The sequence below is a fragment of the Caretta caretta genome, chromosome 7 (genome assembly GCF_965140235.1).
Source record: "Caretta caretta isolate rCarCar2 chromosome 7, rCarCar1.hap1, whole genome shotgun sequence".
Classification (NCBI taxonomy): Eukaryota; Metazoa; Chordata; order Testudines; family Cheloniidae; genus Caretta; species Caretta caretta.
This window is the reverse complement of record NC_134212.1, coordinates 120,187,994-120,200,832: the sequence shown is the minus strand read 5'-3', so window position 1 is coordinate 120,200,832 and position 12,839 is coordinate 120,187,994. Positions and strand designations below refer to the sequence as shown.

Genomic DNA, 12,839 nt, shown 5'->3' with positions numbered 1-12,839 from the left:
CTTGGTTGCAACCTCAATGCAACCACATCACAGGCATAATCTTAAAAGCAGTATTTTAATTGCTGAGTCTCCCCATAACTGCTCCTTCTTTCTTTCTGGACTTCTGCAGCATAAGCTCCTTAGGTGGTAAACTTCAGGAACTTCACAATCAAGGCTCTAGGCCCAACTCCTGCAGCTGGGTGTGGGGGCAAGGGCCTGGACTGCCCGTTCTATATCAAAACAAAAATCTACTGGCAGATCCAACAACTTAGCAGTTTAGGGACAAATTCAGAGGGTTTCCCTTTCTCTATTCCCTCAGAGATACCCACAATCCTGATGTTACATTGTCAAGGCTGCCACCTTTCTAATTGCTAGTAACTGGACTCCAAAGCCCCACCCCTACCCCACCTCTTCCCTCAAGGCCCCACCCCCGGGCCTGCTTCTTCTCCCTAAAGCCTTGTCCCTGTTCTAACGCTTCGCTTGAGGCCGCACCCCTTCTCCACCTCTTTCCCCCAAGACCCCGTCCCCATCACTCGCTCCTCTCTCCTTCTCCCTCTGTCACTTGCTGCATTGTCTCAAAGAACTTGCCTGCAGGTAGGAGGCAGCCCCGCTGAACTGGTGCTGGCCCAGGTTAATGACCCAATGCCTCCTCCCACGCAGTGGTAACTGGACTTTTGGTTCGGGTATCGTATAGGGTTGCCAGGTCCCCTTTTCAACCAGACTTTCTGGTCAAAAACCAGGCACTAGCAAGCCTAAATGGCACCGGGTCACAGAAGCCAAAAACCAGACTGTCTGCGTCCTGATCATCGTGAGTGGCTTTCTAGATCAATTAGGTTGGCCTTCATAGTCTTGATATCATTACAGTTCTTCATAACCTGTACTTCGCTTTCTTTGAAATCATCTTCCACCTCAGAAATGCTGTGTTCTGCTTCACCCAGCCGTCCGGGTAGAGCCTGTAGTGCGCTCTGAATCTCAATCATGGTGGTCTGTAGGCTGGGAACGGTAGATTTAATTTCAGCAGTATCTATGACCTGTAGTACAGCCGACAGCTGTGTTCCATCAGGCTCAAGCACCGGTTTGTTGTAGAGGTGGGGGAGGCAGATCTCCTCTGTTTTGTTGATGGTTTTGGATTTGGAGAGTAAGATGTGAGCTAGAGGGCAACATGGGGGTTTCAGTAATCAGCTGCAGTATTTCTTGGTGTTGGATGTTGGGGTTTAAGGGACAATGTTTAAGGTTTCCCCATGGGCCTCTCCAGAGCTCAAGCAATCTGCATCCACCGGGGTTGCAGTGCTCTGTGATGTCCATGTTGCCACAAAAAAGTTGTCAAAAAATTCCCGACCCTCTCTACTAGTTGGAATGGGAAGAGTTTCCTCTAGAATTGTTTGAAAACCATTTGTGTGGGGCTTAATTAAACCAGACCCCTGTGAGGAGCATGTCTGAGACTTTATTGGTTTTGTTGCTATCGAATCTGACCCCGGGAGCAATGGGGATTATCAGGGTTGGACAGGGGACATGACTCCTGCCTCCAGTCAGCAGCCTGTTGCTATGTTTTTTTAATTAATTCCTTTTCTTTTCTTTCTCCCCAGTAAACATGCTCCCCGCTGCTCTAACTGACAGGTACAAAGTCCTGACCTGCTGGAGTGCAACGTGTCTTTTCTATGGTGCTATTCTTAAGATCCAGAAAAGAAATAACTTTAGGTGAGAGTCTTAAAAGGCTGTGTTTATTGCATGAGACAAAAGAGCACAGAGCAGTGGCAGGCCGAGTGCGGTCGCTTGGCAGACTCCACCATCACAAGCAGGGGTCCCAGCTGGATGTGTTTCTCTCTAATTTATTAAGTAATTCTGCTTTCACAGAGAACCGTTGCTTTGAATTTAGCTGCACTAGAGACTAGGAAACAAAACAACTTGTTGTTTCCCTTTTAAGCCCATCTTAGGTTGTGTGGGGGCAGGGGAAAGACTTTCTTCAGTGGGGACAATGAGGCGGGGAAAGTGGATGAGGATTTGGAGCCGTGAAAATGCTTTACTCACCTGTAATGAGGTGCTTCAGTGGTCACAGCAGCTCCATCCTCTCAAAACCATCTTTCTGGTTGTGCACGGTGGCTGTGGACTTGAAAAATGCATCTCATGGGGGGTTTTTCCTTCCTTTCCTGTCTTTGGCTCCTTTTCTCTCTGTCTACTGTGGTGTCTTGTTGCCTGACAGATGGATCAGAGAAGAGGTTCTCTGTGATCTGTGGGTCACTAGCATTCCACTTGGGGTGGACTGTGAACAGCGGGCTCTTCCTCAGAGGCTTTGTCAGACGGGACAATCGTGATCATCTAATCGGATCTCCTGCACATCACAGGCAACAGAGTTTCACCCTCCCACTCCTGTAGTACGTGCTAACCTCTGGCTGAGTTACTGAGGTCCTCAAATAATGGTTTAAAGGCTGCAAGTTACAGAGAATTCACATTTATACTAGTTAAACCTGCAAGTGACCCCTGCCCCATGCTGCAGAGAAGGTGAAAAACCTCCAAGGTTTCTGCCAATCTGACCCAGGGGGAAATTCCTTCCTGAGCCCAAACATGGTGATGAGTTAGACCAGGGCTGGCCCGAGGGAAAATGGAACCCTGAGCGAATTTGTATTTTGGTGCCTCTGGCCCCCATGAGGACGGCACTGTCCGCATTGACCCTGGCCCCTGTGGGTGCCTCCCCAGGCTCCCCACTCCACTTTGCTCCAACCGCTGCACTGTGCCCTCTGTGCCTCTAACCCCTGCCACCCAACCCCTGCACCCCTAACCTCTGTGCCGTGCTCCTGCACCCCTAACCCCTGCACCTCCCTCCTGCACCCATGTGGGGACACTGGCCTGGATGCATAGAGCAGCTGGCATTGCTGCTCACTCCACCCTTCGAACGCTGCTCCTCCCCCCTCAGGGGGATGTGAGAGGAGGAGCGAGGAGCGATGTCAGGGCTCCCTGCATCTGGGTCACGTTCCCCACCTGGGCTGCATAAGGGGAGTGCAGCAGAGCAGCAGCTCCTGATGCTCACCTCACAGCACAGCCCAGGTGGGGAAAGTGACCTGGATGCATGGAGCGCTTGGTTTTGCTCCTTGCTCCCCCATTGTTCCCCCCCTTATAGCCCCCTAGGGGGCATGGAGGAACGTTGGGGGGTGTGTGAGCAGTATCTGTGAGTCACCACTTGTCCCCCTGCCCCATATTCCTCCACCGGGAGGAAGCAGGGTGAAATCGGGGCGCCCCCCTATGCAGCACTCTCTCGCCAGCTGGGAACAGTTTCTCACTCTATACCAGCAGTGCACCCCTCTGTGCTGCCACACAGCACCCCCCTTAGCCATAGCGCCCCTGAGCATGTGGGCAAGACCCACTAGGCAGACACCTGGGAAAGAATTCTCTGTAGTAACTCAGAGTCCCATCTAGTGTCCCATCACCGGCCACTGGGGATTTTTTCTACTGGCGGTCACCGATGGGCCACATGCCGTCATAGGCAGTCCCATCATACCATTCCCTCCATAAATGTATTAAACTCATCTTGAAGCCAGTTAAGTTTTTTGCCCCCACTGATCCCCTTGGAAGGCTGCTCCAGAGCTTCACTCCTCAGATGGCTAGAAAGCTTCGCCTAATTTCAAGCTTAAACTTGTTGATGACCAGTTTATAGCCATTTGTTCTGGTGTCCACATAGGCGCTTAACTTAAATAACTCCTCTCCCTCCTGGGTATTTATCCCTCTGATATATTTATAGAGAGCAATCATACTTCCCCTCAGCCTTCTTTTGGTTAGGCTAAACAAGCCAAGCTCTTTGAGTCTCCTCTCATAAGGTAGGTTTTCCATTCCTCAGATCATCCTAGTAGCCCTTCTCTGCATCTGTTCCAGTTTGAAGTCATCTTTCTTAAACATGGGAGAGCAGAATTGCACACAGTATTCCAGCTGAGGTCTCACCAGTGCCTTGCATAATGGTACTAACACTTCCCTATCTCTACTGGAAATAATTGGCTTGATGCATCCTAGGATTGCAATAACCTTTTTTCACGGCTGCATCACACTGATGGCTCATAAACATTCTGTGATCAACCAATACAGCGAGGTCTTTCTCCTCCTCTGTCACTCCAACAGATAAATCCCCAGTTTATAGCAAAAATTCTTGTTGTTAGTCCCTAAATGCATGACCTTGTACTTTCCACTATTAAATTTCACCCAATTTCTATTACTCCAGTTTACAAGGTCACCCAGATCTTCTCGTATGATATTCCTGTCTTCCTCCGTATTGGCAATACCTCCCAACTTTGGGTCATCTGCAAATTTTATTAGCGCACTCCTACTTTTTTGTGCTTTTGTACTTTTTGTGCCAAGGTCAGTAATAAAAATGTTTAATAAGATTGACCCCAAGATAGATCCCTGAGGAACTCCACTAGTAACCTCCCTCCAGCCTGACAGTTCACCTTTCAGTATGACCTGTTGTAGTCTCCCCTTTAACCAGTTCCTTATCCATCTTTCAATTTTCTTATTAAACCCCACCTTCTCCAATTTAACAAATAATTTCCCATGTGGAACTGTATAAAATACCTTACTGAAGTCCAGGTAAATTAGATCTACTGCATTTCTTTTGTCTAAAAAATCAGTTATCTTCTTAAAGAAGGAGATCAGGTTGGTCTTGCATGATATACCTTTTGTAAAACCATGTTGTATTTTATCCCAATTACCATTCACCTCTATGTCCTTAACTACTTTCTCTTTCAAAATTTGTTCCAAGACCTTGCATACAATTGAGGTCAAACTAACAGGCCTGTAGTTTCCCAGATCACGTTTTTTCCCTTTTTTTAAAAATAGGAACTATATTAGCAATTCTCCAATCATAGGGTACAACCCCTGAGTTTACAGCTTCATTAAAAATCCTTGCTATTTGAATGTGCAATTTCATGTGCTATTTCCTTTAATATTCTTGGATGGAGATTATGTGGGCCCCCTGATTTAGTCCTATTAAGATGTTTGAGTTTGACTTCCAACTCAACTGTGGTACCACATCTGACTTCCACTTCAGATGTGGTAATTTCTGTCTCCATATCCTTGTTTCCATTAGCCACCCTGCCACTACCCCTAAGCTCTTCATTAGCCTAGTTTAAAACTGAGGCAAAGTATTTGTTTAGGTGTTGGGCCATGCCTAGATAATCTTTAATCTCCACCCCATCCTCAGTGTTTTGCGGTCCCACTTCTTCTTTCCTTGTTTTCTCCTTATTTCTATGGCTAGAGAACCTTTTACTGTTGATTGTAATTCCCTTTGCAAGGTCCAACTCGGCTTGGCTTTTGGCAGTTCTCACTTTATGCCTTGTAGGCGTTCTGCTTTCTATTAATCACCTGTTCGAGATGTTGCTCCTCCAGTTTGGGATTTCCCCCCCTTGCTTGGGATGCAGGCTTCAGAGAGCTTCTGCATCTTTGACTTAAAGTAACTCCAAGCCTCCTCCACATTCAGATCCTTGAGTTCTTCAGTCCAGTCCACTTCCCCAACTAATTCCTTTAATTTTTTTAAAGTTAAAGTTAACGCTGTTGAAATCAAGGACCCTGGTTGAAGATCGAGTTTTGTTTATCCTTCCATTTAGTTTAACTGAAATAGCTCATGATCGCTCGAACCAAGGTTGTTCTCTACAACCAGTTCTTTTATGGGGTCCTCACTACTCACTAATACCAAATCTAAAATGGCCTTACCTCTTGTTGCTTCTGCAACTATTTGGTGAAGAAATCTGTCAGCTATCCCACCCAGAAAAATCTGGGCACTACTATTATTAGTAGCATTTGTCCTCCAATCCATATCTGGGAAGTTAAAGTCTCTCATAATTACACAATTCCCAGTAGTATTTATTTCTTTAAAAACATTAGGGTGGTCTCTATCCCTATTCAAATTGGATCCTGGTGGTCTGTAGCACACCCCAAGCACTATCCCAGGGGAGCCTCTAGTAGCTTTCTTCCCCAAAGTGATTTTGGCCCAAACAGACTCTGTCTTATACATTCTGTCACTTCTAATTTCTTTAGTCTTCCTCATCATTAATATACAAAGTTACTCCACCACCTTTGCCTTTATTTCTGTCTGTCCTGAACAGCACATACCCTTCAATACTATACTCCAGTCATGACTACTCTTCCACCATGTTTCTGTTATCCTTGTAATATCTTGTCGGCAGGTGTGAAGTTGCATTAAAAGACAGCTAAAATGACATTACCTTCCTCCTATGACTTTGCCATATAAGTTCTGAGTTTGCTTGCCACAGAGCTGTTGTGTGATTGTGAATGGGAGGGGAGATGGACCTCTGAGATTATCCATTAAAATGTGGTCCACATTATGAAACCATTTAAGGCCACCATGGATAGATAGATTTTCAAGCCAGAAAAATCTGATATTCTGCATAACACAGGCCATAAAACTTCACCCAGTGATTTCTGTATCAAGCCCATAACTTCTGGTTGAGTTAGAGTATCATTTTTAGACAGAGGCATCCAGTCTTGATATAAGAACTTCAAGTTGAAGAAGTCCACTTAGCTCTGAAGGTGCTGAGGTTTTGGATGGTCCTTAGCTCCTAGGGGAGTTCATTCCACAGTCTGGGACTGGACCCTGAGAAAGTTCTATCTCCTGTCCCGATGAATTTTACCCTGGAGATGGGCTGTGCCACAATCCTTTTCCTGAGGGTCGGGTGACCTTTTAGGTACTCTTGGCTCCTACCATTGAGCACCTTGAAGACGGGGACTGAAACCTTGAATGTGACTCTCTGTTCTGTGGGGAAGTAGTGTAATGAATGGCACACTGGTTTCAAGAGCTCGGTTTCACTAGAACTTCCTGCATAGTAAGGTACTGCTGGCCATATGTCAGAGTAGCAGAATCTGACTTTAAGTGATCAGAAACATGTAGGTGATTTAATAGAACATGACGTATTTACTAAACCACTCAGTCTCATTCCCACAGTCAGCTATGAGCGGACCCTTTGAATGTCAGGCTTTTAATCTTAAATTATCCATAAAATGATACAGTCCACCTAAATACTGCAGAAGTGCTTCACGCCCAGTGTTAAATGAAAATTCATACTAGATAGGCAATCCAATTTTTCTCCAGAGGGAACATTTCATTACTTGTCATATTCCTGGATATTATAAATTTTAAGCCATGATTATGTCTCTCTCCATTATGCCTGGCACACTTGGTGCCAACTTTTCAAAGGAGCTCTGCTCCCATTTAGGGACCTAAATACGGCCTGGATCTTGGAACACTCAGAACTCAGCAGCTTTCTTGGTGACCCTCAGGGCTAGGTTTACAAAACCATGGTGAGCTCTTGAAAATGTGGCCCCATTGCTTTGGGTTCCTAATTAGGAGCTGAGTTTTCTTTCTAATAAATAAATAAACAAACAAATAAATAAATAATCTGTCCCAAACTGTTGATGCTGAATACTTGAAAATATCTGGCCTTTGAGCATGTGCTGTGCTCTGTGAAGCAGAGGGGCATATATAATCCTTTCTCCACACATTTTACAGTCCAAGTATATGCTGCTGCTTCTATTGAAGAAATGGCAAAACTTTTAGTGACCTGACTGCAGTAGAATCTGACCCTACTTCAGACACAAGCAATACAGTGAAGTCATGGAATATGGTTGATTAGGGCTAGGTCATGACGCAGCATAGGTGTCTCTTTATTTATTACTTACTTTGAACCAGGAGGCATCACTCGAATCTCCCTTTCCTTTCCTGAAACTCCCCTCACCAAAAAAAACAAAAACCTGCAACTTTCTTCAGGATTTCCTTAACGGAACTCAGATCCCACTTGTTTATAGGCATGTTCCACTATCATGAATCTGGGCTTTTCATTTGCCTTTCAGAACACACGCACACTTAGAAATCAGCGTTGGTGCCTGTTGCCACAGCATCTGGGAGCCTTACAACGCTAAGCGATCAATTAACAATCAACATGGGCTAACAGAATCTTAGCACCAGCTCCTGCTTCTTTGAATGGATATTTGCAGCCGGTTGGGGACTAGACCACATTATAATGGGTTATTCCAGGGATTAAATAAGATAGTAATGGATATTGGGTAGGATTATTCAGTTTCTATTCTTGGAAATATATTAGGACAAAATCTATGCTGTGCACTATGGCCACTCAGAACTTCCAACAGCAGCAGGGTTAGAATCCAGATACTCTTGCTCCTGAAGCAAAATTCTGCCACTTGAGCTAACAGAGAATCTTTCTTAGCAGTACGGAAGTACACAATTAAGCAGTTCTCAATCCATCCAGTAGAGAGCAATGTCCCACACATACTCTCCCTTGTTCATACAGTCCTAAAACTCAAGAGCACGCAATCACTTTTTCTTACTCTCACAGTGGAGTTATTATTATGCTCTTCTTCAGAGTCAAGGGATTAGGGAGTTGACAAAGAGGTGATTTTAATGAGGTTCTGTATAGTCACAAGGTCCCCAACAGAGCATCCCTGTGTCAATGTGTGTGATTTAACAGCGGCAGAAGAGACACTAGAGACCACATTTTCCAGATTTTATTTCAAAAATCTGGCCCTTATCTAGGTGCCTAAATGGGAGTTGAGCTCTCTTGAAACTCTACCAACTGATGAGCTCTGACCACTTGAAAAATCGGGCTCTGAGCTCTGAAAATCTAGCCTTGTGTGAGCTGTGGTTTCTATTTAATTAACCTCACTGGGGCTCGAGCAGTAACAGAGAACGGTTACCAGAGCTGGGAGAATGTGCAAAAAAAAAAAAAAAGTATTTGAGCACTTATTTGAATGAAAACTACAGATTCACCTGGACAGTGTTCACATCCCGTCTAATTCATGTCTCACAACATTTGTACAAGTAACATTTTAATCTGCAAGAATGCTCCTAGACAGTGAAGATCTCTTGGATACTTGAGGAAACACCTTTTCACAAGGTTTTGTGTCAGAACCATCTACTTGTCTCAGGTTCTGAACACCTTTCCCTCCGGTTTATGCATGTTCATCATCAAGTTAGGGAGCAGTTGGGCCCAGATCTTCAAAGGTATTTAGGCACCCAAGGCCCATGCAGTTCAATGGGAATTAGGTAGCTAAATACCTTTGAGCATCTGGGCCCATGTCAGATCAGTCATAACATGAATGAGGAATAGATTTTATGACCATTTTGTTTAACAGTTTAAAATGATGAGCAAGTCTGTAATAAATTAAATCAAAATCTGTTCCTGGATAATTCTCGAACAGGGTAAAAGGGATGATCTATGGGCTGTAAGTAGCTAACCAAGCTCTAATGGTGGCTTTTGAATGTTCTGTTCATAGTCTCTGAGAGGAAGATATTTATGTTGACAGGGGTCTTTAATTTAGTGCACAATGCAAAAGAAGCAGAGAGGAAGAAGCAAGCATTGGCCCAAAAGAATTTGCAAAACCCCGAGGCAATCCTGATTCTCTGACTGCATGACTGATCTGTGTCCCCATTTCAGGGTGTTAGCCCCATTTCCCTTTGTGGTGGTGATGGTTCCCTGCATTGTTCCTTTTTGGTTTGGAACTAATGTGAGTGGCACAGTTAATTTCTACCAGAAATGGGAGGAACGGGAGAACAGGGAAATTCACATAATCATGTGTACGGATGTCTTGGGGATTGGTCCTGCTTTGAGCAGGGGGTTGGACTAGATGACCTCCTGAGGTCCCTTCCAACCCTGATATTCTATGATACCACATGGAACAGACTGCTGATATACTACTCACCCACTGCACCTGGAAATGATCGATTGATTTTTAGAGAGCTCCTTTTCCTCCTGCTGTAGCATCTTTTGAGATCTCACAAAAGAGTGTGTAGAGAGTGTATAGATATGTGATCCCACATATACAATGTCCTGTGTGTGCTTATATATAAATTCCATCTAAGGCACCTATTGCTTTGGTATCTCTCTGCTCCCACTCAAGTAAAGTGTCAGCTCCTAAACATTTTGGCTCTGAGCTTTGAAACCTAATAGAACCCAAACCCAAAATAGCAGGGTTGGAAGTTGATTTGTTTGACTACCTCCTCACCCCCAACTCCCACTTATTCGGATTCCACATTAATTAAAATAACTGTCACTGTGTTTACAAATATATATATAATGTTTCCAGAGTTGTTGTTTCCAAGGCTGACAGCAGGGAGTCTTAATAGGCTGGAAGAAAAGGAGTACTTGTGGCACCTTAGAGACTAACCAGGCTGGGTAACCAGTGGGTACAACTGTCAGTTTCACCCATGCCCCATGAGTTTCCCTCTTCACCCCGGTGGCCAGTTCCAGAGGCCAGAGAGTGGCAACAGTGAAATAATCTCATTAGCGTTGCCAGGTTTCCTCTTCCTCCACAGATTACACGTCTCTGGCAGGGGAAATGTTCAGAGAGACAAGGTGGCTCCGCCAACGCTGCAAACAGGGAAATCCACAGTCACGGAGCCTTTCCCTCCTTGCTCCCAGTAGGGGCATGTTGCTACCCTGAACCAAGAGGAGTCGTTGTGTCACACGACTGCGGCGGGCAGCCCTGGTAATGGGACTGGCTAGGGGAGGTAGGGAGTTGTGTCGTGTGATTTTAACCACTAGAGGTACAGTCCTGCATCCCTATTGGCAGGAGCCAGACCTTAATGTCTCTCTTTTTCTGTTGACAGGTTTCAGAGTAGCAGCCTGTATTCGCGAAAAGAACAGGAGGACTTGTGGCACCTTAGAGACTAACCAATTTATTTGAGCAAGAGCTTTTGTGGGCTACAGCTCACTTCATCGGATGCATTCAGTGAGCTGCAGCTCACGAAAGCTTATGCTCAGATAAATTTTTTAGTCTCTAAGGTGCCACAAGTCCTCCTTTTCTTTTTCTATTGCAAAAGTTAATGGTTCTCTCCCTCTGCCCCCGCTCCCCGGCCGGAGTAGTTCTCCTGGAAATTGCAAAGCAAGGGGGGCGGAGAGGGGGGAAAGCAACCCCCCCCCCCCCCATCCGCAGCTCCAGAGTCTGAGGGTTTGTCTACACTGCCATTAGAAACCGGTGGCATCCAGATTAGTTGCTTGGCTTCCCTGTCTCTTTCCTGTGTTGGTGTCAGCCCGAGGGAGACCCCCAAATCCCCCTCCCAGCTCCAAGCCCTTTTCAGTTAGTCAAAATCCAGCAACCACAGAGCCTTCCCCAGATCCTTCTTCCTCCCCAGATTCCCCCTCCCCCACAATTCCCCTCCCTTCCTCTCGGCCCCGTCCACTCTCCTGTTTGACTCCAGATGTCAGGCGATCAAAAGAAAACTTATGCTTCCCCTCCTTGCGGCGGGACAGCGGCTGCCGGTGGCTGCCTGCCCCGTGTACGGGGGCAGACAGCAGCGACTTGCGGAATAAGCGATCCCGGGATCAAAAGAGAGAGAGGGATGGGCAAAGGAAGGCTCGGATCTGCAGCGGGATGCAGTGATTATCACAAAACGGATTGACACCGTCCTAGTAAATACAGAGAAAAGCGGGAGGGGGAGATCAGGGAGGAAATCGGAGCGGAAAGTGTCCACCTGTCTTTGGAGTCCATCGTGTTCTTAACTGCCCCGAGCGGACCTGGAGACATGTGAATGTGACCGTAGTGACCCGCAAATGCGTGTGGACAGCCGAGACGTCCCTCCCTCGGCTTCCCTTCCCACCACACTCTCGCAGAAGCCCAGCCGATCGGGCCGGACCCCCTGTAGCACCCCGCCCTGCCACCTGAGTTGACTTGGGGATGGGGGGGGGAAACGAAAACCAACCCCCCCCCCCCAGCAGGCCCCAAGGGCGCACGCGGTGCCCAGTTTGCGAGGCTGCTGCCGTGAGCCATCGCTTTGAATTCCCGGAGAGAGACACAGAAAGTGGGCGTCCTGGCTAGGGCCGAGGTTTTGTCTTCCCCCGGCCTGCCCGGCACAAGCCGAGGGGAATGCGACTCTGGGCTTTCTGCGGCTCTCTTGCTTTCTGATCAAAATATTTCCCTCCCCTGCTCCCTGCCGCCCCAGTATTTCAGGAGTAAGGCTGGCTTATCTTCCCAAAGCTGTTTTTGATTTACACACACAGGGTCCGTACCTTTCTCAAGAAATACCGGCTCTCTCTCTCACTCACGCCTCAGAAGCGATACTGGCTGATCTTCGTGTCCACACAGAGGTGTTCTGGCACGCACACATCAGGTTATCCTGGACACACGCAGATAAAGGTATTTTGTTTCACCCTCTGTTGTATGTCAGGAGAAATACTTGGGTTGATCTTCCTATGGCTTTTTCTTACACGCACAGACACAGAGGTTTGGGGAAATACTAAACTGGGGTGATCCCCCGACAGATGTGTTGCGTTATGCCCCCAGGTATTCTGCTGTATATTTCTCCATAGGTAGACTGACAGACCGTGTGTGTGTGTGACCTGATGTGTGTCTGTCTGTCTCTCTCTCACACACACAGTCTGTGGGTCTATCCATGGAAAAATACCGGGCGATCTTTCTGTAACTATTTTGTGTGTGTGGAGATAGACACACACACTCACGTCAGGAGCAATCCGGATGGATCGTTCTGAAGCTCTTTTGTGTTGTGCTGATACACAGATTCGCTCGCTCTCGGTCTGTCCCTGTGTCCCGATGTCTGTCTGCCTGTCCGTGGAGCTATATTGGGTGACCCTTCTATAACAATGTTGGTTGTCTGTGTGTGTACGTACAGAATAGCTAGGGAAGGATCTCCCAGCATTTCCCCTGACCTGTGAGTGTTTGTGTGTTTTACGCACACAGACACACACACACACACACGGAGAACTGCTAGGCAGTCCTTCTCTAGTTATTTTATTCTAGGCGTCTCCCCCCCCCCCCAATATTCTGCGCCCCCCCATTCCCGTGGAAACGCAGCAGCGTGGTTGGTGAATGGCTAGTATATTTCAGCCGCGGCA

The 12,839-nt window shown here is 46.6% G+C and overlaps 1 long non-coding RNA gene across 1 annotated transcript; it reads right to left on the bottom strand.

The window, feature by feature from the left end:
- Window positions 1–533: 533 nt before the first annotated feature.
- Window positions 534–12,314, bottom strand: LOC125639616 (uncharacterized). Its single transcript, XR_007357537.2, has 3 exons — window positions 11,997–12,314; window positions 2,008–2,172; window positions 534–1,129 (listed from the first exon to the last, which is right to left on the bottom strand). It is a non-coding gene; the product is annotated as an uncharacterized LOC125639616 (long non-coding RNA).
- Window positions 12,315–12,839: the final 525 nt, after the last annotated feature.